The sequence below is a fragment of the Orcinus orca genome, chromosome 1 (assembly GCF_937001465.1).
Source record: "Orcinus orca chromosome 1, mOrcOrc1.1, whole genome shotgun sequence".
NCBI classification, from domain to species: Eukaryota; Metazoa; Chordata; class Mammalia; order Artiodactyla; family Delphinidae; genus Orcinus; species Orcinus orca.
The window spans coordinates 192781535-192807059 of record NC_064559.1 but is presented as its reverse complement, the minus strand read 5'-3'; the positions used below and the strand labels follow the sequence as shown (position 1 = coordinate 192807059).

Genomic DNA, 25525 nt, shown 5'->3' with positions numbered 1-25525 from the left:
GGCTCTCATGTTACTTCTAGGCCCTAAAGAGTAGGTGATTGGGCCACTCTGGGGTGTGTTTCACCCTGGCTGATGAAAGCCTGGTGCGGCCGAGTGGGCCACTGGCTCAGCGATGGAGGCAGAGGTGCTGCACTGGCTGTGGTGGCCACTCCTCTGGAAGGTGGGGGCCAGGACTTCACATCCCCCCGCCAGGGGCTTCTGAGGCAGGCAGCTTGGTTCTCTGCTCCACAGACGGCTGCTCTCCCAAGCATAAATGGTCGGCATGAGAACCATGCAGCGATCAATAGGAATTGTTGAAAAATTCTGAAGAGAGCCTGGAGGAAGACAAAGAGACCCGGAAGTGTGTTGTCAGCACAATTTGGGGCTAATACTCAAGTCTGTTTTTTCATCAAGTCTGAAAGGCGGTTTAAAATCCACTGCTCTTGTTTTCTTTTGTTTTGTTTTGTTTTAATGGCTGGATAAAGCACAATTGCATTTTCTCCCCCAATAACTTCGAATTCTGGGAATAGACCATGTGGGGATAATTGCTGTTGTCTAATCCCACCGAAGGCCAAGCCAATGATTAGGACAGGGAGGGAGCTGCCGTGCCGGAAGCCCTCTGCCGGTTTCTTACTTCCAGCAGCCAGGGCTCGACTCCCCAGATGACCCTGTTCCCGAAATAGCAGTTGCCCAGAAATGCATCTGCATGTTGTTTTGCAGCAAGTAACTGATAGCACATGGGGACATGGAGAGTTTTCATTCAATCCTGCAACTTCTCCTTGAGTACTTACTATGTGGCAGGTTCTGAGCTGGATCTGGAGCAGGGAAAGAGGGTGCAGAAAAGAACAAGACGCAGTGAGCTCATCGGAGAAAAGACGAGTGAAGTCTGCCTGTGGGTCAGACAGAACGTGTGCCCGAGCGGCACGGCTGCAAGAGAGTGTCAGCATCTACCGAGAGGTGCCGAGCAAGAAAAGTTTTCGCAAAGTTCCCCACGTTTCATTGCTGGGGAATCACAAAGACGGCGGCATTGGAGAGGAGTCCTATGGGAGGGGCTGGATCCTACCCCAGAGCTGCTCAGGGGGTAGGTTTTGACAGACACCCATGAAGGCTCTGTTACAGACAGGGGAACAGCTCAGACCAAGCTTAGGTGGTCCTGCTGGGTGGAGTGCTGGTGCTCAGAGAGGGGAGGGTGGTTGGTGGCAGGTGGTGGGGGAGGGGAGGGGAGGGCTGCAGCCTTGAAGGGAAGAAACCTCATCTGAGCAGCCAGCAGCCAGCCAGGCATTCCCTGCACAGGGCTGAACCTCTCCCTTACACACAGTGCCTAGGGCTCACAAAAGTATTTTATTTTATTTATTTCTTTTTGGCCGCACCACGCGGCATGCAGGATCTTAATTCACCAACCAGGGATTGAACCCTGACCCCACCCCCACCCCACAGCGAAAGCGCCAAGTCCTAACCACTGGATGGCCAGGGAATTCCCTCACGAAAGTATTTTAATTTTAATTTCTTTTAAAATCAGAAGAAAAATATGAATATAATAATGAATATAAAATAATGAATCCAGCTTCTTTATACCAATGCAATTGTAAAAGAGCGTTTTTAATATTTTTTACAAAGGTGGGGCCCATGAAAGTCATAAGCAGCCCTGCATCCTTGTCTTCCTCACCAGGTGAGGGTTCCGAAAGCCTGCAACTGCTGACTTGTCGGGAAGGATCCCCTTCCTTCTCGTTGTTGTCAGGAAAGCTGGCAGTAACCCTACCAACAACTTGGATTTTCTGTCTCTTGTTACAGCTGGGCCGGCAGGGCCTTGCTGCAGGTGCCCACCTGCAGCACAGGCACCTTCTTGGGAGTTTCGTTTTCCCTTACGGTGCCTCTTTGAAGTGGTGTCAGTGTGATGAGGAAACTGAGGCTCTGAGAGGAATAACTAACCCAAGCCTGCAAAGAGGCAGAGCGGCGGTTCCAACGCAGGCTTGTCTGCCTCCAAAGACCCCATGTCCTGTTTCCTCTGCCCCAGGGACTGTGAGCCCCCCACAGGCCAGGAGTCCCTGCGTCACCTGCCTTGTGTGACACCAGCATGTCATCAGGCCCAGAGGGCCCTTTGGGGTGTCCAGAGGTAACGGTGAAGGGCAAAGAAGGGTCTGTGTGTGTTTATTGATTAAAAGGAGGTTGTGACGTTCTGTTGACACGGCTCGGCCCTGGTCCATCGCATCCCTCTTCCCTGCATTAGGCTGTAAAAGTGCAGCCAAAGTAATTCCTTGTCTTCCCCAAACCAAGGAGGACAAAATCCCGAACACCTCAGGCGAGGCTATCTCACGACACTCACCACCGTCTGAGAAGATGCCACACAGGGGCTGCACTGGGGAAAGCGCCTCTCCCGTTCTTGCCCAAATCCACAGCGGGGTCCTTCTTTCCACTGGGGATATGCCTTCATCTGAAAGGCCTTGAATTCCTGGGACATGGGGCACACCCAGCCCCAGATGTAAGTGCAGAAGCAAATCCCTTGGCGAGCGAGACAGCCTCTCTGGGCTCCCCCACATTCCCAGGGTGGGGGATGTGACTCTGCCTCCCACTTCAGGGTGCAAAGCTGGGCAGCTCCACAGAGACCAGCCCCCAAAACATCCCAGAGCCTGAAGCTCAACACGATGGCTGGGGAGGAAGCAAAACCTGAGAAAGGATCCTGGTGAGTTAAGGCAGTTACACCAACTGGTTGGGAGCACAGGTTTGGCACCAGGCGGCCTGGTCACCATTTTCTGGCTGTGTGACCTTGGGTGATTAAATTAACCTCTCTGTGCCACAGTTTTCTCTCCTAGAAAAAACAAGAATAATAGCGTGTACCTCATAGAGTGGTGGTTGTGAGCATTCCGTTAGTTAATACGTGTGAAGGGCTCAGGGCAGGACCAATAAACAGTAGCTGCTGTTATCATCATCATCATCTTTACCATTAATATGGTCAGAGCGGCCCAGGGAAGCAGGAGGGTTGGGTCCTCTCCCTGCTCTGCCAGTGATTGTCTGTGCGACTTTGGACAACACACTTTCTCCCCTCTCCCTGGCAGTCTTGCTATCTATGAAATGAGTAGTGTGGGCCAACGTGTAGCTCTTAACCAGGGAAAAGCATCAGAATTACCCGTAGGCTTTTGCAACATAGACTTCTGGGCTCTATCCCCAGAAATTCTGATTCAGTGGGTCTGGATCTGGCCCAGGGACCTGTGTTAAGAGTAGAATCTCCACTGGTGGTTCTGATACACGAGCCGGGTTAGGAACCACTGGACCTTCCTGGGCCTAAAGGACATTGTTCCTGAAGTGATCAGTCCCCCTCCTGCGGACCCATTAGCCCAGGTGGCGCCATTGGCAAGGGCGAGCCCCCTGCGCCACTGCGAATGCTGAGTCTGTCACCTGGGTGGGGGGTCTCGCTTCATGGGATGTGGCAGGCCAGCCCCCAGTTCAGCAGGAAGGCTGTGATGGCCTGGAGAGCAGCCATATGGTGTGAGTGGGTCCAGCACGTCTAGGGGTTTCATCCAGCAGATGTTCAGTGAGCATGGCATTTGCAAATGGTAGGCAAAGCAGTTGTGAAAAGGGGGTCCCTTCTGGCCACATGGTACTTGGGAACTAATCCTACCCCCAGGTAACAGGATATTCTCAGTGTAACTTTGCACTGTTTCTGAAGTGTGGTTGAGAAGGGGCTGGGGGTGTGGATGGATGTCAGCCCCACATTCCTGTGGAGCCGGGGAGAGGATTTTGGCTGCTTTTGATAAGAAAAACCTCAAAGGAGCTTTATCATCACAAAGAGTCCATCTCCTTGGGCACTGGTGGGGCCCCATCTTCCCCCACTGGAGTTCATCCCACTGCCCAGCGCCCCCCCGCAGACCCCTGCCTGGCACACTGACCCGGCTCCTTGCCCCTTCGCCACATCTCCATTCCCTTCTCTGATGGTCGGAACCAGCCAGGACACTAGGAGACCTTGGCCCTGTCTCTCTCCCAGGGCTGAGTAGCAGGACAGCCTCTCTCCATCCATCCCTTTTATCTTCCTTCTTGCCTCCAACCCCAGATGTTCCCTTTGTGAAATAAATTGGATTTGTGTTTTTCTCTTTGAAGAACACGCTCTGTAGTATAACCTGCTTCCTCAAGGTAGGCACAGCTTCTGACTGACCCTTACATCCAGTGCCAGCACTGGGCCGCAATACAGATGCTGGAAATGGGCAGGTGAGCAAACCAGTTGCTCCTGTCCTGAGACCCGATCATGGGCAGTGGCACCGTGCAGCCCCCCCGTGTGGAGAGCAGAGGCCGGCAGGCTGCTGGGCACAGGCTTGCTATAGAATCTCAGTGGTTATTATAGCTTACGCATTTAACCACTTCAATTTGGCGTATGACTTGAGGTGCTGGGTAAGCATCTTGTCAACTTCAACACAGCTGACAAAGTTATGACATGAATGTTTAGACTTTGCAGTTTCCCCCGACCTCCAGCTGATCCTGTGAAAATGTCTCCTTCCAGAGAGCTGATTTGTGCCCCAGATTTTCCCATCTCAGCGAGAAACGTCTCTTTGCAAGGTAAAATAGAAATTCGTTGTCATTCTGATACTCTGATTTTGTGTTCCTGGCGAGGGAGGCATATTCTGTGTCCGGTTTGTTGCTGACTTTCAAGGTTGGTGTCCCAAGGGACGGAGCGATGGGGAAGGACGTATAAGGATGGCCGGAGACGCTCTCATTTTTAAGCTACTCTTCTCAGACACTAAACCTTGAAACGTGGGATTTTCTCTCTTAAGGCTGTCATTCTTCATGCCTCTTCTCAGTTGGAGAGTAATGAAGTTTGAACAAATCCTTTTTTCCGTGTTGGAATCATCTGAGTATGAAAATCCTTTTCTACCCTTAAAATTACTCCATCTCTTTTTTCCTTTAAATAAATAAATAAATAAATGTAGTATATGCCCATTGTAGGGAAATTAGAAATTCCAAATAAGAACCAGAAAGAAAGGCTCCCGAAGTTCCATCACTCAGAGGTGACCCATAGTTTTGTGTGTCTCTCCAGTTATGTCCCCATATAAATGAATAGAGATAAATATGTATTTTTAAATAAATGGAATCATATGATAAATACTGTCTTGTGACCTGCTTTTTCACTTAACAGCATTTTGTGATCACCTTTTCAAGCTGTTAAACACTAAACAACTATATTGTCGTACTTAATGGCTACGTCGTAGTCTATTGTATGGACAGACTATATGTGTATATATGTACATATACACACGTGTACATATATATATATAATGTGTATGTTCACACACATTATATATATACACATACATTTTGTATATTTTTTTCTTATCCTATTACTTTACATTTAGGTTATTTCTGATTTTTTTTTTTTTTTTGCCATTCTAGAATCTTTCTAATTCAGTTCCCTAATCTTTGCATACTTGTCCTAATGTTTTCTTAAGATAAGTTTTTAGTACAGAACTAGCTAACATGTTCAACTGTTTACCACATGCCACTCTACTGAGTGCTTTAAATATGTTATTTATTGAATCCTACAAATAATTCTCTACAGAAATATCTACATTTTACAGATGAGGACACTGAGGCCCAGAGTGGTTATGTGCTTTGGCCAGGGTCACACAGCTGGCAAACTGCAGAGCCAGGATTGGAACCCAAGCTCTTTGATCCTTTTCCTTTTCATGGAAAAGTTTAAGTCTGCATGGCCTTCCACTGAATGGTTTAAAGGTACCTGTTCCCTACTTTGTCTCCTCCAGCTCTTTACTCTGTGACTGCCATACTTGAGGCCTGGCCTCTCGGAGTCCTGTCACACCCACAATTGCATAATAGGAACAGGAAAGGAAGAATTGGTGGTGTCTGTGTCATGCCACTATGATGTAGATGTGGTTCTCTGTCCCTGGGAGGTAGCTTCTTGGGAGCCATCCAGAGCAAGGAAGATGAGGTGACTGGAGGCCCACTTTAGGGAAGCTGTGAGGTCTCAGCAGGGTTGGCCGGCCTGCAGGCTGGGCTGAGGTATGGCCGGGCTGAGCGTGTGCTGTGCTTAGAGGCTCTGTGCTCCTCCTGGAGCAGGTTCCATGTGGGACCCGGGCTCTGGCTGGGGGAATCCTGGGAGGCCACTCTGGGAGAGTCAGGCATGCGCAAGGGATATGGAGATTTGCTTGGTGAGAATGCTGCTGGACTGGGCAAATCCAAGGCCAGAGCCTAGAAGGGAAGGCCTGTTTTGCAGGAACTCACCAGTGAGCACTAGGAGGACAGGCTTCTGGGCCCGGAGTGAGGCCAGGGCCCTCTTCTCATGTCCCTCACTGGGGCTAGCTCATCGTCAGTGGATCTGCCCTTTGGGAATAATCAGAGGTCCAGCTGCCTTGGAACTTGAAGCTCTGCCTTGGAGCTGGGGCTTGGGGTGTGGCTGGGCCTGGTACATAAGCAGAACAAGGCAGAGCGTCTCTGAGGAGCAGAGGCTCAAGGATTCCACCTTGGCCACCTCGCAGGGAAAGTGTGTCTTGGCCCAGCAGAAGAGACTGATGGGGAGGGCTTGCCCTCCACTGGGCCCAGTTATCTCTTCCTGATATATCCATAGATTGAGCCTGATGATCTGACTCATATTCATTCAACTAATCACGCGAGTTATTTCTGCAATTTAGGTCTTCGAATAAGTGCATTTGGTTGCTGAATATGTGATCAGCCACAGATTTCTCATTCTTTAAAACCCAGGGAGCGGAAATGCCAATGTAGAAAGCCATCACACGCAGCAGAGATTTCTGAAGCGCTAAAATCAGCCCATTCAAGGCTCTGGCCTCTGGACCTCCCATCACATAGCCAGTTGGCCTATCAGTGCTCCATGCAGAGTCCAGGTAGGGGGTCTTTATCCGTAAAACATGGGAGGATGACAATCAATAGATAATCTGCTCACGTTCATTTTACTTAACCAGAGAATTGGTTTGCCTCTGCAGTAACTTGATCTGGGGAAGAAAATGCATTTGGGGGGCTTCAAAAGGGTGTGGGCCAACTGGGAAAAACTACTGCAGTCTTTGAGGTTGGGAAGGTCAGCATCCCTTCTCCCTGCCCAAAACTTTGCTGTAACCTTGAACGACAACTTCGCCTCTCCCTCCTTATCATTATCATCACAGTCGTCATCACCAGCCAGGCCCCTGGTACAGGGAAGCAGTCACAGGACAGGACGTACCATTCATTCATTCATTGGTTTATTCAACGAGCCATTGTGGAACTCCTACAGAGCTCCAAGTATTGGATTCGATGCTAGAGATTTCAGAGAAAAGCCAGCCCTGGGTCCCGGTCTGACATGGCTCGTGTCTCACAGGGAAGACAGCGACAAACTGTTAAGAGGCAGATGTTGGGAAACAAGCGCTGGGAGCAGAAAGGAAGAGGCCTCCAGCCCCTGCCCCGATGCAGGCTCTCAGCTTCCGCTTCTTATCTGCGGGTGACTGGGATGGACCACGTCAGAAGTCTCAGACCAACTATAGAGAAGCTGTTTTTGTTCATTTCTCTGTGAAGCATTGGATGCTGTAAACAGGTGGGCCAGAGCTTGGTCGATGGAAAAGGTGTCCCAGGGGTTGGTGACAGCTGTGCTGCAGACCTCAGATTCTTCCTGTTTCCCAAAACCAGTAACACGAATTTTCCCCAGAGTGCAGAAGAGGTGAAGGTCTCCAGTCGAAATAAGTATTTTGGGGCAGAACCCAAAGACCATGGCCTGAGATAACAAGACGTTCTGGAGCCGTAATTCCGGACAGCCTTTCATCCCTCCAGACTGACAGCCTCATTTTATTTGACCTCAAAACGTATATGTGTTTTAAAAAACAAACCTACTGGAATAGCATAAATGGTTCATTTCTTTCCAGGTGGTTCCTTTGAGAGACTAGCTCACATTCCCCAATGCTGCCCAGCCTCAAGCAGCTCTAGCCTCCCATCTGAGAGCTGCTTTTAGGAGTCGGAGCCTGAACCATGCATTGTCACATCCTGCTAATTTGTTGTCACTCTCCAGACTGGGACCCCAATAAACTCTGTTTCTAGAAAGTAGGTCTCTGCCTACTGCTGTGGAGATTCAAAACCTGGGTTTGAATTTTGCTTTGCCATTTGTTATTATCATCACATTGGGCAAATCATTCAGCTTCCCTGAATTTGTTTCCTCATGTGTAACATGGGCATAATACCATCTCACCTGGTTGTGGTGACAGCACACAAAAGCACCTAACTTCGTGCCAGGAGCACTGTAGTAATAACCCCCTCTCTCCCCATCTCTCTGTTCCCCACCCCACCTTATTTATGAGATATATAGTAGAAAGAACACTGGATTGAGTCAGGCAGGAGGACTCTGTGATCCTAGGTCAGAAATTTACCTCTCAGACCTCAGTATCCTCATCTGTAAAATGGGGATACCATTTCCTAACTCTGGCCAGCCTCAAAGGGTTAGGGTTGGAAGGATTAAACAAGAAGAATCATATGACTATTTTTTAAATGTAAAATGTTGGACAACGGCATATGTGATCTTAGAACTGGGGTGGTGGGGAGTTCAATCCCCAGACAGTACCAAAGAGCCACTGTCTTGGAAAGTATCTAAGAAAGTCCCTGGTGAATTTCTTACTCATTCAGCATCACCTGGGGCTTGGACACTTGCATGTTCCTGAGCCCAGGAACATGGGAATCTGAAGCCCATGCACTTCACCAGGGCTCTGTAAGGCTCTTTAGTTGTGTCAGTCAATCAGACATGGTTGCTGCCCTGACCTCTTGGTTACAGTAAATGTCCTTTCAAGTATGAGAGCCTGAGATTGGCGGTTGGGGGGACAGTGCATGAGAGTTCCAGTTGTTCCACATCCTCACCGGTGCTTAATATTGTCAGATTGTCAGTCTTTTTAATTTCAGCCCTTCTTGGGGTGGGGCAGGGAGACACTATCTTCTTCGAATTCTTGAAATGTATTTATTCACTCTGTACTTTTGTTCATTCCTCACTCTAGGCTAAGCATGAGAGAGAACAGAGATGAATAATCATGGTGTGTGCTGCCCCAGGCTTGCGTCAGACAGCTGGGGTATGAGTCTAGCCACTTCCCAGCTTTACTAACCTTGGACAAATTCATCTCACTGAGCCTTGGTTTCCTCATCTGTAAGATGGGGTTGGTACCTCAAAGAAATGTGACGGTTAACTTCAATGACTTATGTAGAAGGCCTGGCCTGCACAGATGCTCAGTGAATGTTAGCTGTGACTTGTTATCCATATGTTTTGCCTGCTGACTGACACATGGTATGAGGCGCCAAAGGTTTAAGAAAAAAGTGTGAGAGGAGAATTTAACAATAATAGTAACTTACATTTATTGAACACTTACTGTGTGCCAAGTGCTGCTCTAAGTGCCTTTTATAAATTACTATTAATATTAAAAGTCCTATTGATTTCCATAATTTTTTACAAATTGGGAAAAGACCACTGTGGTTTGATTCTCATGGCAGAACAGATGGTTACAATGTGTGGGAACCCAATGGCTTCCTAGGAGCATGATTCTAGAACCTCAGAGGTAGTGAGCTGGAAACTAATGATGTGTACTTTGCCTCCTTATGGTTGCTCGGTGACCATCACATACCTGCCCCTGCCCTTTGTTCAGAACCCGAGCGCTGATGACTTAGAAAGATGAAAAGAAATGGGTACTTAAAGAAAGATCAGTGTTTGGTATAGTTGGAAGGGCCCTGAGTGAGTGGTTGCCATATGTGGATTCTTGTCACTGGCAGATGTGGTTTTAGGAAAGTTCTCTCCCCCTCTGGGCTTCAGGGTGCCCACTTGTTTGGAATGCTGAGCTCTATGTATCAGTTAGCTATTGCTGTGTAACAAACCATCCTGAAACTTAGTGACTTAAAACAAAACCATTTATTATTTCTCATGAGTCTGTGGGTCTTGGCTAGGCTAACTCATACATCTGTAGTCAGCTGATAAGTCACCTGGGAGCCCTTAGGTCTAGGATGGCCTTGGTTGGATGACCTAGCTTTGCTACGTGTGGACCTGAACTTCTTCTCATGGCAGAGACAAGGGTCTAAAAGAACAAGTGGAAGCATGCATATCGTCTTAAGACCAAGGCTCAGAAGGCACACCGTTACTCCCTTCACATTCTGTTGGCCAAGCAAGTTAAAAGGCCAGCCAGGATACAAGGGATGAGGAGAAGGACTCCACCTCTTGATGAAAGCAGCTGCTGAGTCACATTGCCAAAGGCATGGATTCAGGGAAGGGTGGAGAATCAAGATGTTTTAGCAGTCCACCACGCTCAGATTCCTCCCTGCTCTAAAATCTCTAAAATCGAATAGTTCATGGATCAGAGTGAAAGAAGGACGTTGGATTCCCATCGTCTCAGGCCAAGGCTAGATATGCCTTTCCTGGATTTGGGGTAAATTGCCCAAGTACCCAGTCAGTGTCGGTGCTGAGCTCAGCTCCAAACGGACAGAACTAAAGGACATGTTTTTACTCACTCTGCATTTATTGAGCACCACTGTGTGCCAGATACTGAACTAAGCTCTAAGGAGGTAGACTAGCCCGTGCTCTCAAAGCACCCTCAGTCCTTCAGGATAACAGATGCGTGAGGCATTATAACACAGCACACCGGTGTTCGTGGGGTCATGGAGAAGGCACCCCTGGGCTTGTTTTATCACCAGTGACCTCCCTACGGTTTGGGCTTCCTTCAGCAGATCCATGGGCCTCTTTTCAGACCACATATGAATCAGGAAGCCTTAGGGCCTGACAGTTCCATTTAAACTCCGTGGCTCCAGAGTCAGACAGCCCCGTCCAAACCCCTCCGGCACTGGGCAGCCAGGAAGTGGAAAAATAGAACTAGGTGTCCAGAGCTGGTGTGTGGATTTGATTAGTCTCCTCCTGTGCGCTAAGATTATCTCTGTCTGCTATTTGTAGCCACAAAACAAAGCTACAGGTTACCCATGCACTTGCAAGCAACTGGGGCTTCCGAGGGAGTTATATAAACCTTCTCATTTCCTGCAGCCCCTCGTCAAATAGACACCCAGCTGGCATTTTTTCTTAAACATCACTCATTTTTTAAAGGGGAAAAATGTTGATGGCGTTGAAATAGATCACACTTTAAAATGCAGAGTAGCAGAGAGACCGTTCAAATTATTCTCTTAATAGAGTCCTTCAGAGTGAGGAAGTGACGAGGGAACATAATCACTTCTTTTGTCATCTGAGCAAAATCTAAGGACTGCAATCCATTTGTCTGCAAATGTGTGTCTTCAGTACAAATTGCAGCAAGCAATCCATTCCCAGGGTAAATGGTCTTTAATTAAAGTCAGTCTCGGTGGTGGAGGGAAGATGAGGGTTGTTTGAAGCCCAAACTAATATAAATCTCCCCTTGAAAAATAAAAAAACTATATATATATTTTTTAATTACATATTTTCCTTGATTTGATAATTAGGGAAAAGCTTTGTTTATAAGTGAGACTATTCTGGCTCTTATTCATGAATAAAAATTTTGGTAGTGAGGCCTCTGAAAAGCAATGGGAAAAATTTCTGTAGCAGTCCTGGTAAAAACACATCCTCAAGCACTGATTTTTGTAGCTGAAGTGCATTATGTGTTTTGCGTGAGCTTTTGAAAGCTTAGGTAAATGAGGTGGCTCAGGAAGCAGATAAAAATCCTGGGAGGAAATTATGCCGATCCAAAAGAAGATAAGTGTCCACTAATTCCCAGATTAACATTTTAGACTCCTGTGTTTTTATAGGGGAATTTTTGCAATGCTGATAACGTGAGATTGGTTTACAATGTCACATACCAGGAAGAATCAACAAGACCTTGTTTAAGTTCTCAGAGTCAGCTACAGTTGAAAGGAAGTGGAGTTAATGCAGTAACCCGATAGTGCCCTGGTCCCTGTATTAGATGGCAGCACTGCTCCCAAGATGACATATTTTAAGGGTGACATTGACCTTAAGGTCAATTGTGTTAGTGTGTACTCTCTGGGTTGCAAGAGACAAAGACTCAAGCCCATTTGGTTTAACCCCCCAAAACATTAATTAGATCACTTAGTTGAAATCACTAGGGTTGGACTTCAGGCACAGCTTGATCCAGGCATCAAATTGAAGTCACCAAGACTCAATTCCTCCTTCTCTGTCTCTGTGCTGTACTCTCTCTCAGTGGGCTTCATTCTCAGATCGGCTGTTCCTTGATAGCAATTTGGCTACAGCTACTTTATCTTCCATCCACTCAATTTGTGTGTGGTATAAAAGAGCTAGTGCCACTTTCTTGATTGTTTCTAGATTGTTCACTTGAAGTCCCAAGATTAGCTCTGACAAGCTTTAATTGGGCCTGTGGCTCTGTCTGTCCCTAACATATCCTTATGTCCAGAGGGATGAAAGGTATGGATTGGCTGAGGTCTAGATCACTCATCCCCACTGTGGGGCATCTAGACAGTCCCACCCCAAGAAGAGCATAGACTAGAAGTGAGGGAGGAGGGGAGGTACCCCAGAAAGCAGTTTGGGGACCTGTTAACCAAAAGGATAGGCAAATGCTGGCCTGTGAAACCTCGGATTTCTGTTACATCAGTCTTTCATTCTTTCCTTCAGCAAATACCTGAGACCCCACAACAAGCCTTCTGGAGCTAGGTGCAAGGATTATGGGGATGAACAGGAGGGCTTAGGCCTTGCCCTCAGAGAGCAAACACGTAGTCTATCTTGTGTGTATTAGTCTGCTCAAGGGCCATAATAAAATGCCACAGGCCAGGTGGCTTAAACAACAGAAATTTATTTCTCACAGCTCTGGAGGCTGGGAAGTCCTACATCAAGGTGCTGGCAAGGTGGGTTTCATTCTGAGGCCTCTTCTCTTGGTTTGTAGGCAGTCACCATCTTGCTGTGTGCTCACATCTCGAGTGACTTCTTTGTGTACTTGTGGAGCGAGAGCAAGGGAGTGGAGGAGGAGAAGAGAGAGAGAATGCACCAGCTCTCTGGTGTCTCTTCGTATAAGGGCACTAATCCCATCAGAGGGCCCCACCCTCATGACCTCATCTAACTCTAATTATTTCCTAAAAACCCCATCTCCAAATACTATTGCACTGGGGGGTTAGGGTTTCAACATATGAATTTTGGGGACACACAAACATTCAGTCCGTAACATCACGCTGGGGCTTTAGCCATGCCGTGGTCTTCCAGCCAACTCAGTGTTTTTCCTGAGCACCTGCTGAGTTCCAAGCCCTGGAAACAGAAAAACGAGGAACACCAGGGCCCTGCCCTCAAGCAGTACAGTCAAATCATGACGGTGGTGTCCAGGAGTCTGTGACACTGGGGACATGTTCATGTCACCTCACTTTGCCCTTGCCCAATTTATTACTTAGGATTGGATTCTACTGGAACTAATAGAAAATCCAAAATAGCAATAGCTTAAACAAAAGAGAAGGTTATCCCTTTCTCACTTACAAGTCCAGGTAGTTAGTCTAGGACTGGTGTGGTGACTCCACTTCACTGGGGACTCAGGGTCCACCCTTCATTCTCAATAGTGGCTTCTACCTTGTGGTCCAAGGTGGCTGCTCTGGCTCCGGTCATCATGTCCACATTTCAGCCAGCAGAAAGGGAAAAGGGGGAAGAGAAGGAATGTCCCTTCACTTTAAACATACTCTCCAGAAGTTGCACACCCCACTTCCACTTACATCCCCTTGGCCAGTACTTGTGCACATGCCTACTCCTAGCTGCAAGGGAGGCTGGGAAATGTAGTCTTTATTCTCATGGCCATGTGCTCAGATAGAATTATGGCTTCTGTTTCTATAGATATCAAGAGAGAATGGATATTAGGGGGCAACTAGCAGTCTCAACCATACTTATACTGTTTGCTCTGCTTGACAGGTCCCTGCCTTTTCTTCCATATGTCTCTCAAGTTCATTTTTAAAAACCAAGCTTACACACTGCCTCCTCCATGAAACCTCCTTGATTTTAACCCCAGTTGAATCAACAGCACTATCTTTTTCTTTTCACTTTCAAATAAACTATATTGATGTATAATTTCTTACAATAAAAGGCACCCAGGGCTTCCCTGGTAGCACAGTGGTTGAGAGTCCGCCTGCGAATGCAGGGGACGTGGGTTCATGCCCCGGTCCGGGAAGATCCCACATGCCGCGGAGCAGCTAGGCCTGTGAGCCATGGCCGCTGAGCCTGCGCGTCCGGAGCCTGTGCTCCGCAACGGGAGAGGCCACAACAGTGAGAGGCCCGCGTACCGCAAAAAAAAAAAAAAAAAAAAAAAAGACACCCAGTTTTAAGTGTACCTTTCAATGCGTTTTGAGAAATTAACCACCACCAAAATCAAGATACAGAATATTTTTACCTCTGAAAGTTCCCTCATGCCCCTTGACAGTTCATCCTTCTTCAACTGCTGGCCCAGACCATCACTGATCTGCCTCCTGTCACTCTAGATTAGTTTGAACCTTCTAGAGTCTCTTATAAATAGAATGATACAGTGTGTACTCTTGTGTCAGGTTCTTTCACTTAACATAATGTTTTTAAAGTTCATCCACATTGTCGTATGTATAATAGTTTGTGCCTTTTTATTGCTGAGTAGTATTCCATTGTATAGCCATTCCACAGTTGGTTTTTTTCCATTTACCAGTTGATGGACATTTGGGTTGTTTCCAGTTTGGGGCTATTACAAATAATGCTGTTTTGTATATCATGTACAAGTTTTTGTGTGGATGTATGTTTTCATTTCTCTTGTGTGTACACCCAGGAGTGAAACTGTTGGGTCGTGTGTTAAGTGTATGGTTAACTTTGTAAGAAACTACCTAACTGTCTTTTTCAAAGTGGGTGTACCATTCTCCATCCCCACCAGCAGTGTTTGAGAGTTCCAGTTGCTCCACATCCTCTTCTCTCTCTTTGGTTCTACTCTGGGAAATTTCCTCAAATTTATCATCCAGCTCTTCTGTAGGTTTTTTTTTTTCTTCTTCCGTCAGACTGTGTATTAATTAACAAGAGTTCTGTTTTACTTCCTGAATGTTCTTTTTTGAGCATCCTGATCTTGTCTCATGGGTGCAACATTTTCTTTTGTCTCTCTGAGGATATTTTTTTTGTAGTTTTCTTCTTCCTGCAGAGCCTCTGCGTCCTCTAAATATACTTTTCCTGATTGTTTGGGTATATGTATGCCTATCGCACATGTGAGTTTTCCCTCAAATGTTTGAGGATCCTTGGCTGTGTGCATGTTAAATGGGGGCCAGAAAAGAAGATGGTTGGGGCTCCAGTGTGCCCCACGCCCACTCACCCCACCCCCCAATGTGGTGAATGGGTTTTGTTGGCTGATGCCTCACTGCAGGGTGATGCGACAGGGAACTCTGGATGTACGCCGGTTTTTGCTTTCTACGGCTGGTCAGAGTCTGCATTGAAGATGTTTCCATTCTCCTATCTGAAAGTGAATTCCTGGCCTCCGCTTGCCCAGAGCCAGGTGGGCAGAGGGCTGGAGGACAATGTGGGGCAGTCCAGAAACCCTTCCCTAACCCCCATGCTCTCGGGATGGTGCCCCTGCCTCTGCCAGGTCTCCCACAGTCCAGAGGCCTTCTGTCTTACTCCCTCCCAAGTCTCAACCCCTAGTTTTCTGCTGGGACGAGAGGGAGACATTTTCGTGGCTGCGTAGACATAAAAGAAAAGGGGTCTTACTGCCTTTAAGGCTGACTTTCAATAAATCCTTCCAGAGGTGCCCGGTGTTGCCACCCATTGCAGACCCTGTGCGGTTCTCTGGTGTGACCTGAATGCGTGTGCTTTCAGCATCTTGGCTTTGATTCTGCTTCCCTGGCTTCGCTAAGTCAGTGCTACAATGTCTCTCTCCTTAATAGAGGCCAAGACTGTTGCTCTTGCCTCTCCTCTGTTTGTTTTGTCCTTCTGAATTGATGCTTAAAAAAAAATCTCATACTGTTGTTTCAGTGGAGTTTTGGCGTGGGGGGTAGAAATCGGGGCTACTGCATTCATCTAACTCGCTCTCCTTAACCGTAATCTCTTGCTCTTCTAACTGCTTGGTTCCCTGAGCCTTGGCATCATCATCTATAAAATGGGGCAGGTGATCCCTTTCCTGACAGCTGCCCAGGAGCCTTGGTGAGGATTAGATTAGGTTTTTTACTCATCTAATATTTACTGTTCAAATACCAGGGTTCTAAGTGATGCGTGGCTGAGGGTAGAGGGTACCTTCTAGAGGCTGGGGCTGGAGAATAGGCCAATCCAGGCTGAGGGATACTTTCTCAGTTATCTGTTGCCACAATGATACTGCAAAACACATACCCAGAAACCTCACTGGCATGTAACACTAAGTTTTTATTTAGCCTGGGAGTCTTCAGGGTTTAGCAGCTCCAGGCTGGGTCGGCTAAGTGACTCTGCTGATCTTGACTGGGGGCGGCTGACTGTGAGCTGACCTAGGAGACCCTTGGACAACTGGGACAACTGGTCAGTTCAGCTCTGCTCCACATGTCTCTCGTTTTCAGTGGTCTAGTCCCAGGATGTTCTCATGTTGATGGCAAAGGGGCAAGAAAGCCAGCCTCTGCTTACATCACATTTGCTGTCATTGGCTAAAGTTAGCCACATGGCTGAGGCCAGAGTAAGCGGACAGGGCAGGAAACCCTGCTCAGAGGGGCAGAGGGCATGGACACAGGGAGAAGTGAGAAACCAGGGCATCAATGCAACCTCTGTGCCATGGGTGTGCAGGTATGGCTCTGGAACAGAGCGCGCCCCGCCTTCAAGCTTTCTTCTACTAAACCCACAATACTTCGCCTAAACCACGAAGCTGGGGTCCTGCTACCCTGACTTGTATTCAGTTGAAAGAGTCAGTCCTTTACTCACTACTCAGAGGAAATGCTCTCCATCTTTAAAACAATCAGGAATGATCTCTCCGATAGAGAAATGCACTCCCCAGGCTTGGGCTGGGCTGTAGATCACAGGCAACTGATTTAATCTGCTTAATTATTTGATTCAATCAGGAGTTAGCTTAATTATTTTCTTGCTTCTCACCTCTTCTGAATCCATTCTGGAAACTGATTATGTCTTTAACACCAGCCCAGAGATAAGTATTTCAATTGGGAAATGTAATTAGCTAAGGAAAATGGATGTGGGTGCCGCCTTTTGTCAAAGCACCATTAAAATCCAACTCTGGTCAGTGCCAATGTGGTGGAAGACAAAGGGTGCAGTTTGCTTCTCTCCGGACTGGAGAGGAACGCCCAGCAGGAAGTGGGGAATTAGGCATCTTAGAGACGGAGGCTCATTCATTCATTCATTCATTCAGAAGGCATTTCTAGGCCAGTTCTGGGCTGATGCCAGAGATGCAGAGGTGAATTGGCCATGTCCCTTGGCCCAAAGAGTTCTCCTCCTAGAGGAAAGTATCCACATGTAATTGTGAGATACGCAGTGCTGGAAATACAAAGGAAGGAGCAGCTGACTCTACCTCTGGAGCTTCACAGAGCAGGTAGTATCCAACTGGGCCTTGAAGGATGAGCTAGAGCTGCCCAGGCAGAGAAGAGTAGAACTGCCTTCTAGGCGGAGTGCACAGCACGTGCAAGGGCACGGTGGAGTGAGAGCCCGGGAACTGTTGTAGAGGCAGATTAGGCAGGTTAGAGCAAAGCCGCCGGGGGCCTCCTAGGCCCTCCTGCGGCCCCCCAGAGAACAGGTGTGCACTGTGTCCTCAGGCCATCCCATCTCACCTTCCAGTGCCCCTCTCTCCCCCCCCATCCTCCTTCTCCATCCCACTCTGCCTTTCAGAAGGAGTTCTAGAAGAATTCTCCTGAAGTGTTTGGGTTTTTTTGTTTTTTTTGCGGTACGCGGGCCTCTCACCGTCGCGGCCTCTCCCGTTGCGGAGCACAGGCTCCGGACGCGCAGGCTCAGCGGCCATGGCTCACGGGCCCAGCCGCTCCGCGGCATGTGGGACCTTCCCGGACCGGGGCACGCACCCGTGTTCCCTGCATCGCAGGCGGACTCCCAACCACTGCGCCACCAGGGAAGCCCTGAAGTGTTTGTTTTAACAGAAGTTTAGGATACATGACTTTGATGGGAGACTCTGAACAGTCTGAAAGCTGGGGGGTGGATTCAGGACAACTAAGAACAACAGACTTGGGTTCTAGAGCTGAAGAATAGGCAGGTGGAACGGGAGGGCCGACAGCCTGGGCAGAGGTATGGCGGTGGAGTATGCTGAACTGAGTGTGACGATAGCATGAAAGGAGAGGTGGGTACTAAGCTGCCCAGGAGGGCAGGAGCTACGTCACAAAGGGCCTTTTAGAGGGTAGTTGGAGACCAGCTCCTTGGCCTTGGCCTCTGTGGTGGGAGGACTGCAGGCATGGGGGCCTCTCTAACACTGCCTGGGCTATAGCTGCTGCTGCAGTCCCTCTCCTGCAAGTCCTCACTATTTCAAAAGCTGTACGTGCTCAGGGCAGTGGTCGCTGGTTTGCTTGGATCTCTGCCTGAGACTGAAGGCTGTCTGGAATGCGGTGGGGTGGAGAGGTTACCTGGCCAGGTGGCTCCTGCACCTGGGAGAGGGAGGGAGGACCTCCTGCCGCCAGGGCCAAGGAAACGATGAGCCACCACACCTGTGCCCACCTGGCTCCTATACACCTTTACCCTCAGCCATCGTTACAAGGAAAAATACAGCCAAGGAAGACCATGAGCTAACAGAAGTTGCCAGGCCCTGCCTCACTCTGAGACGCCCACCCAACTGTCTACCAGATCCCATCCCATCTGATCCATGCACGCTTGAGTTGTTAATGGAGTGGTGACCAGCATGTGTGCAATATTATCTGCTTCTGTTTCACTTGATAGGATCTGGTAGCCTCTTTCCCTGCCCTCCCTAAGTGGGACCCTTCTCGCTGGCAAGGCAACTGATATAGGGAGAGAGCACCAACACTGTAGGCATTAAGGCTATGGTTACTGCTTACTTGCTGTGTGACCTTGGGCAAGTTGCTTAACCTCTCTGAGCCTCCAGACGTCATCTGAAAATGGAAATACTATAACCTCTGCTGGAGAGTTGACAAAATGCTCGGTTTGGTGCTTGGTATGTAGGACCTACTAGACAAGTGACCGTGATTATTATGGGACGTTTATAGGGTGCAGCTCAGATTACTGCCTAGTGCACTGGCTGGGTTACCTTGAGCACCAGTGGTTTAATCTCCATGAGCTTCAGTTTCCTCCTCAGTGGAATAAGGGTAATGGCACCCATAAGGGTGGGTATAAGGCTCAGACAAGTTAATTATTGTGTGAAAGACTGTGGAAGTTGATGCTTTTTGTCCTTATTTTTTTTGATTCTTCTCTGTCTCTCCATAGAGCCTGGCCCAGGGTGTTGATGGTTTTTACTGTCAGGTGATTTGAGAGCCCCTCTCATGTCCCCAGCTAGCACTGACAAGTGGACATTGGGCACAGGTGAGAGCACAGGAGACAGAGGAGGTCGGTGTCTGCAACCACCTGCCTAAGAACGGGGCCGCGGGACCATGTGTACAGGATGAGGTGGCCCTGCCCCTGAATCCAGGTTCCAGAGGCTGAGGGTGGGGCATTCTCCATCCCTACCTCTAAGCTATGGGTGAGGTAACCCTCTCAGCAGAAGGACATGTAATGACCAGGATCCTGTTAAAGTTGTCGTTGCTCGGATCCAGCTCAGCACTTCACATACCGCTCAGGCCTTCCTCCTGTCTTCTTATGGGGTCTCAGCACCAGTGCTGGGCTGCGAGTGCAGGACTGCTTAGGGGTGGAGTGCAGGGTGAGCCTCAGCTACCAGTGCGGGCTTCCATCCTGAACCCCTGCTCCCTGCCAGACTGGCTGGCGGAACTGTGAACCGCACGAGGTTCTCAAATCTCCAGAGAGAGCAAGCGTGTGCCCCAAGCACAGAACCTGGCAGGAGAACCGCAGAGCAGGAGGATGTGGGGCTATGCAGAGAAATGACAAGGTTTTGATAATAGTGTCTAGCTGACATGTCTGAAAAATCAGACATGCATCTCCCTGGCAGGGCATGCAATTTCCTGTTAATGAGTTGTGAGAGGCTGGATCAAGTTATCAGGGAGGCAGGGCCAACTCCTTCCCAGGGGAGCCACCAGGAGACAGAAGCCAGGCCCCAGTCCCTCCCCCAGGGGGCTCAGCCCTTTGGGCAGCATCTCTGCCAAAGGGCAGAACTAAAGTCTGGAGTGAGGGTCTCCAATCTGAGTCAGGATCTGCTGATAGATCTGGACCCCTTGCCTGGAGCTTCTCCAAGACCTTGGCTGCACTCCCCCTGCCTCAGCAGGGGCTGTACAAAGTCCACTCCCCTTCGGGCTCTCGGAGAGACCAAAGCCACAACACCAGCAGTGAATGGCATCTCTGTAGCCTTCCCTGCTTGCAAAGCACCACTCACTCATCTTATTAGCCCTTCCCGAAAATCTGCATTAGAGAAACTGAGGCCCAGAGAGGCGAAATAACATGCCCGAGGTCATTCTGTATAATGGGTGTATTTATTTAAGGTAATGCTAGATGCTATAACAGATAAACCCAGAGACCTTTTTATGGATTGAGAACAGACATTTACTTCTTGCTCATGTAAAGTCAAATTGATGGGAGGGGGAGGGAGCTTTGCTCATCACAGTCACTCGGGGACCCAGGGTGATGGAATTTCCATCATCTTCAGATTGTGACTCCCAAGGTCACCTCAGCCTTGGAGGGTCCCACAGGGGGTTTTATGGACCAGGCCTCAATATGTATGTAAATTATACCCATATTCCATTGGCCAGAACTTGCTCATAGGGCCCCACCTAAATGCAAGGAGGGTGGGCAATGCAGTTCCTGACTAGGTATAGTAGTTTCCCCACAACGGCTCTGCCTTCCTTAGAAGGGGAACATGGTCTTTGCTGGACCTAATAGAGGGTGTTTTCCTTAAACAAAGGCTGGGGACCCCGGATCAGAGTTTGATGGGAGGTGGTCACTTAGAAGTCAACAAGTGACCAACATGTACTAAGACCTGGAAGAAGACACAGGATGTTCCTGACCCTTTGAGTTCACAGACACTGCCCCAGCCTTTAATAAAGTCCAAACTCCTCAGCCTGGCATTCACCGACCTTCACAGGAGGACTCCAGCGCAGCTTGCAGCATTCCCTCCCTCGTCCCCCTCCCCACATACCCTGTGCTCCTCCCTGACCAACCCCTCACCTCAGGGCCTTTGCACGTGCTGTGCCCTCTGCCTGGAATGTTCTTCCTCCAACTCTCCACCCTGCAGACTCCTGCTTGTCCTTGATCCCAATCAGAGGTCATCTGTGAGGCTTCCTTCAGCAGAATTAGCTGCTTAGCCAGCATTGACTGAGAGCTCAATGTGTACCAGGTACTACGTGAAAGGCTTTATGGGAATGAACTCATACATAACCCCCCAAGCCTATGAGCTGGCCATCCCACTTTATAGATGAGGAGCCCAAGTCTCTGAGAGGTTCAGAAACCTGCGTGAGGTCACACAGTGGGTGGCAAAGACAAATTCCAAACCCAGGTCTCTATGTTCGCAGCTGAGACTTAATCACTGGGTAAACGTCCACCTTTTATTAGCACCTGTCACAATCCATCACAATTATTTGCTTACTTAATAGTGTGCTCTGAATCCGCTGTCATCCCGAGAAAGCAGCTGCAGACTCCCTGAGGGCAGAAGTCCCAGCTGATCATCCTGGAATTTCCCTCACCATTGCCACCATGCCGAGGTCTGGGTGGCACTTTTCTCTCGAATAAACTCCTTATCCTCCGAGAACCAGAACCAGAAATTCCTCAGATTATCATCTGTCATAATCCCCTCCCTGCTTGCCTGTCAGTTTTTGAAAGTTAACCTGAAACCATTTGAAAATGATCTGAGAGGCACAGCCCAGCCTTCTCCATGCATGATTAAGTGCGATGGCTTTTTAATGATTTGAGCTGTGCCTTCCGTGAATTGACAAAAGTGGATTACCATATATTTCTGAAAACTGTGCTGCTGAAATCAGATTCTTTTTCATTTTCTCAGTCATCCTCACAGACCTTTGCTGAGAATGACAAATACTTGGGCTTTAATTGTTTAGTCGCACGAGGGTGGCACCTCCCAAGTTCTGAGAACTGCTCTCGCTGGGACAGCAGTGAAAGGCTTCCTGGGGTTCGATCTTTAGGAAATTGAACTGTGTGTTTTCTCTGAAGCAGAGGGAGCTGTCTTCTGGGGCGCAGCACGTTTGCTACATTTGTGAATTGCATAGGCCCCCAGATCTAAATCAGAGGCAGTTCTCACCCAGGAAACATGCTCAGAGCTGTCATGCTAGGGATGAGGAGTGGGTGGACGTGGGAAGGTGGGTGAGGGGCCTCTCCCTGTTCAGCCCATGCACAGACCCTTCCCTTCTGCTCCCTCTTTCTGCCAGACTCTGTGCCACATCCAAGCCACCCACACCTTCAAGCGGGGTGTTATTAGTCCCTTTTGACAGATGCAGACTCATGGCTCAGAGAGCTTAAGCAACATGGTTGTGACCACACAACTGGTAATATATAGAACCAGCGGTCAAACATTTTGACTAGAAGCCTGTGCTTTTTCCACTATCACGTCTGCCTATTAAAAAAGTCAAATAAAATTAAATGAAAGGTGACTCAGAGGCACCCCCTGCGACCCATTTACATTTAAAGAAAAAAAACACCTTCCCTGTCCACCTATTAGTGCAGTCTCTCTAATAATATGCATTATCTGACATTATCCCCATTTCACAGATGAGGATGTTGAGGCTTATGTGGGTAAAGTAGCTAACCAGAGATCACACAGCTAGGAACAGTGAGGTAGGATTTTGTTCTACGTCTCCCTGACTCCAAAATAAATTCCTCACCTCATCCTCTGTAGGAAATAAAAATCTGCCCAGAGATCCCCCATCTAAGTTAGGTGGTCAACACAGATAGGTCTGCCAATGGGAAGCCTGTGTCTGTCAGTTTCTGTGTAAAATGCATGCACGTGTCCTTTCAGATAGGGGAGGGTCGGGGCGGCTTCTATCAGTTTCTGGAAGGGGCCTATGGATTAAGGAAAGGGGAGGTCCCTGGTCTGTAGAGGAGGGCAAGTCACCCTCCTGTTCTTCCCTGCATTCTGACGGTGAATCGGGTGGGGCCATCGTGGGCCTGATGGGGAGAGGGCCAGAGCTGCTCTGGCCTCTGCTCATGCTTGCTCGGGCTCCTTCTCAGTTCTCTCTCCAGATTAACTCCATATACGTTTACTCAGACCCTACCGAGCGCCCAGCATCGTAGATGATTCCGAGATGAATATGAAAAGATCTCTGCCTTCCAGGCTCCTGCCTGTGAGAGAGACAGAGCAACACAGACCCTCCTGTGAGTTGGCCTGGCCAAGTGATCAGCAGTGGGACCCAGAATGGTGCAGGGAGGAAGCGTAACTCCCTTGAGGGGATTGGGAAGGCTTCCTGGAGGCTGAGCATCACGGGCGGGGCTCCTGTGGGGAGAGGCACCAGCTCCTCTCACATAGGTGGTACCTGCTATAGAGGGGCACTGCTCCAGCCCACGGGTGGAAGGTGCTGCCGGACCCTGAGGAGACGGCCTGGGGGTCTTGTGGTTGTGGGCACCTCCCTGGGGCCCTCTCAGACCCTCTGAACCTGGCCAAGTTCCCAGAAATTGCACAGGAGCAGGATGGCACAGCAGTGAAATGCGGAGCCTCCGAGGCAGCCGGCCTGAGTTGAATCCTGGCTCCCCCATTCATCACCTTGGGAAATTTGACCTCTCTCAGCCTCAGTTTCCCCATCTGGAAAAGAGCAACACAAATTGCACCCTCCTCATAGGGTTGCTGGGAAGCTTTTTAAAGAGGTGCTTCCATCTGCCTCCACACAGGCTCAGTTGAGGCTGGCCGTGGAACGGCTGCTGCATCCACTGTGTGATCTCTAACCCTCAGGATGGGGTATGGTTGTCCCCATTGTACAGATAAGGAAACTGAGGCAGCTAGTAAGTGTGGCTCCAGGGCTCTGCCCTTTCTGCTGGCCCATTCCCTGCAGCTCAGCCATCCCAGCGACTAGAAGGACCCTCCGCTGGGGCGCAGCTCTGTACCAGGCTCTCCCGGCACTGCCTCTGCCATCTCTTTATGTTTCTTGGGGTGAATAGGGCCTCTTTGATTTCCTTGCTTTTCCCCTTTCCAGTAATCATCAGTCATCTTGTTATCACAGCCACACATCTGTGCCTCTTGACTCTGGTCCACAGGCTGTTTGCCATGATCAATGCATAGCTCTGTGTGGCCACCACGTATATCCAAGATGACATTGTGACCTTGCATCCATGGGCCTGGGAGGCCCTGGTGCTTCCAGAGGGCAGCTGGAGGCTCCCCCAGCGGGGCTGAAGTGAGGCGACTGGCTGATGGTGCCCTGTGCTCTTGGTCAATTCTTCTTGCCCCTGGACTGGTAACCAGCTCCCCACCAGCTAGGGGCACCTCCAGCCACCTTCATGGGACCCCAAAGCACAGGCCCAGGTGCTCCCTGCCTCCCTCCGACCCAACCTAAGTGACTAGTGGGCTCTCACCAACCCAGACGGGTAGCTCCCTGAATTACTCTACGTGGGGTCTCCCTCCAGGACACTTCACACAGCAGCTTGAGTATCACTTTAAAACACCAGGCAGATGGGGGTCTCCCTAAGCCATCCACACAAGCCTCCCCGAGCCGCCAAGGCCCTGTGTGGTCTGCCTCCACACCCCGTCACCACCCACCATGTTCCCTTTCTCACCACCCCACACCACCTCTCTGCTCCACAAACAGGCCAAGACTTCCCCGCTCCATTCTATTTGCTGTGCATCTGCCTGGCCCGACCCCCTCTTTCCTCCTGTCTTCCTTCAGGCCTCAGCTCAAATGCCGCCCTCTCCTGACTGTACACCCGCTCTCTTTCCCTTTATCACATTTGGTCCTTTGTAACTCGGTGTCATCCGTGTGACACCCGGTTGGTGTCTTTCTCCCCCACCAGACCTTCAGCTCCTTGAGGGTGGGGACCAGAACCGTCCATTCTCCAGCACCACGCACATCCTGAGCACTCCAAAATATGCTTTTGGGTAAATGAATAAATATTGAGCAAGTGACTTAATTCCTTGAAATTTCAATCTTCATCTGTAAAAGAGGGACAATGATAGCGTTTTCACGAGGTTTAAAAAAGATGTGTATAATACGGTGCCTGGCACAAAGCACTATCTGCAGCTGTTCTTATTAACCTCTGTGGTTGGCATTTAGGAGAATCTCACATTCCACAAGTGGACTTCGGTTGGATGTCTGCCCTGGGCCAGGATTTCAGAGCACCATGGAGTTGGTCTCTGCCCCCTTACACCCCCCCACACCTCACACCACATTAGGAACAGCCTCTGGTGAGGTCACTGGCTCCCTGGAGGCTTCCTCGTCTAGGTGTGAGGCAGTGGGCGGAGGGCATCCTTCAGTAGATCTCAACGATGCCTTTGCTCTTCAGGCTTCGATTAAACAGGCTTAGATTCAGCCCTGAAGACACTCACTGCCTGGGATGGACTTGAGAAAAGGACACGGATGACACAGATTACTATAATGAAAGTTGAAAGCAATTCTTTTAATAAAAGTTCAGAGGAGGGCAACCTCAGGTCCAGGTGGGGCAATCAGGGATGTCTTCGTGGAGGAAGCAGCATTTTCTCCA

General features: G+C 49.1%; 1 protein-coding gene and 1 long non-coding RNA gene across 4 annotated transcripts in view; both read left to right on the top strand.

Annotated features, from left to right (window-relative positions):
- Nucleotides 1–25525, top strand: part of MAN1C1 (mannosidase alpha class 1C member 1) — a 131770-nt gene that overhangs the window by 62928 nt on the left and 43317 nt on the right. The gene's annotated exons all lie outside the window — the stretch shown is intronic.
- Nucleotides 1431–9206, top strand: LOC125960757 (uncharacterized). The gene is made up of 4 exons (XR_007470746.1): nucleotides 1431–5979; nucleotides 6679–6818; nucleotides 7286–7498; nucleotides 7824–9206. It is a non-coding gene; the product is annotated as an uncharacterized LOC125960757 (long non-coding RNA).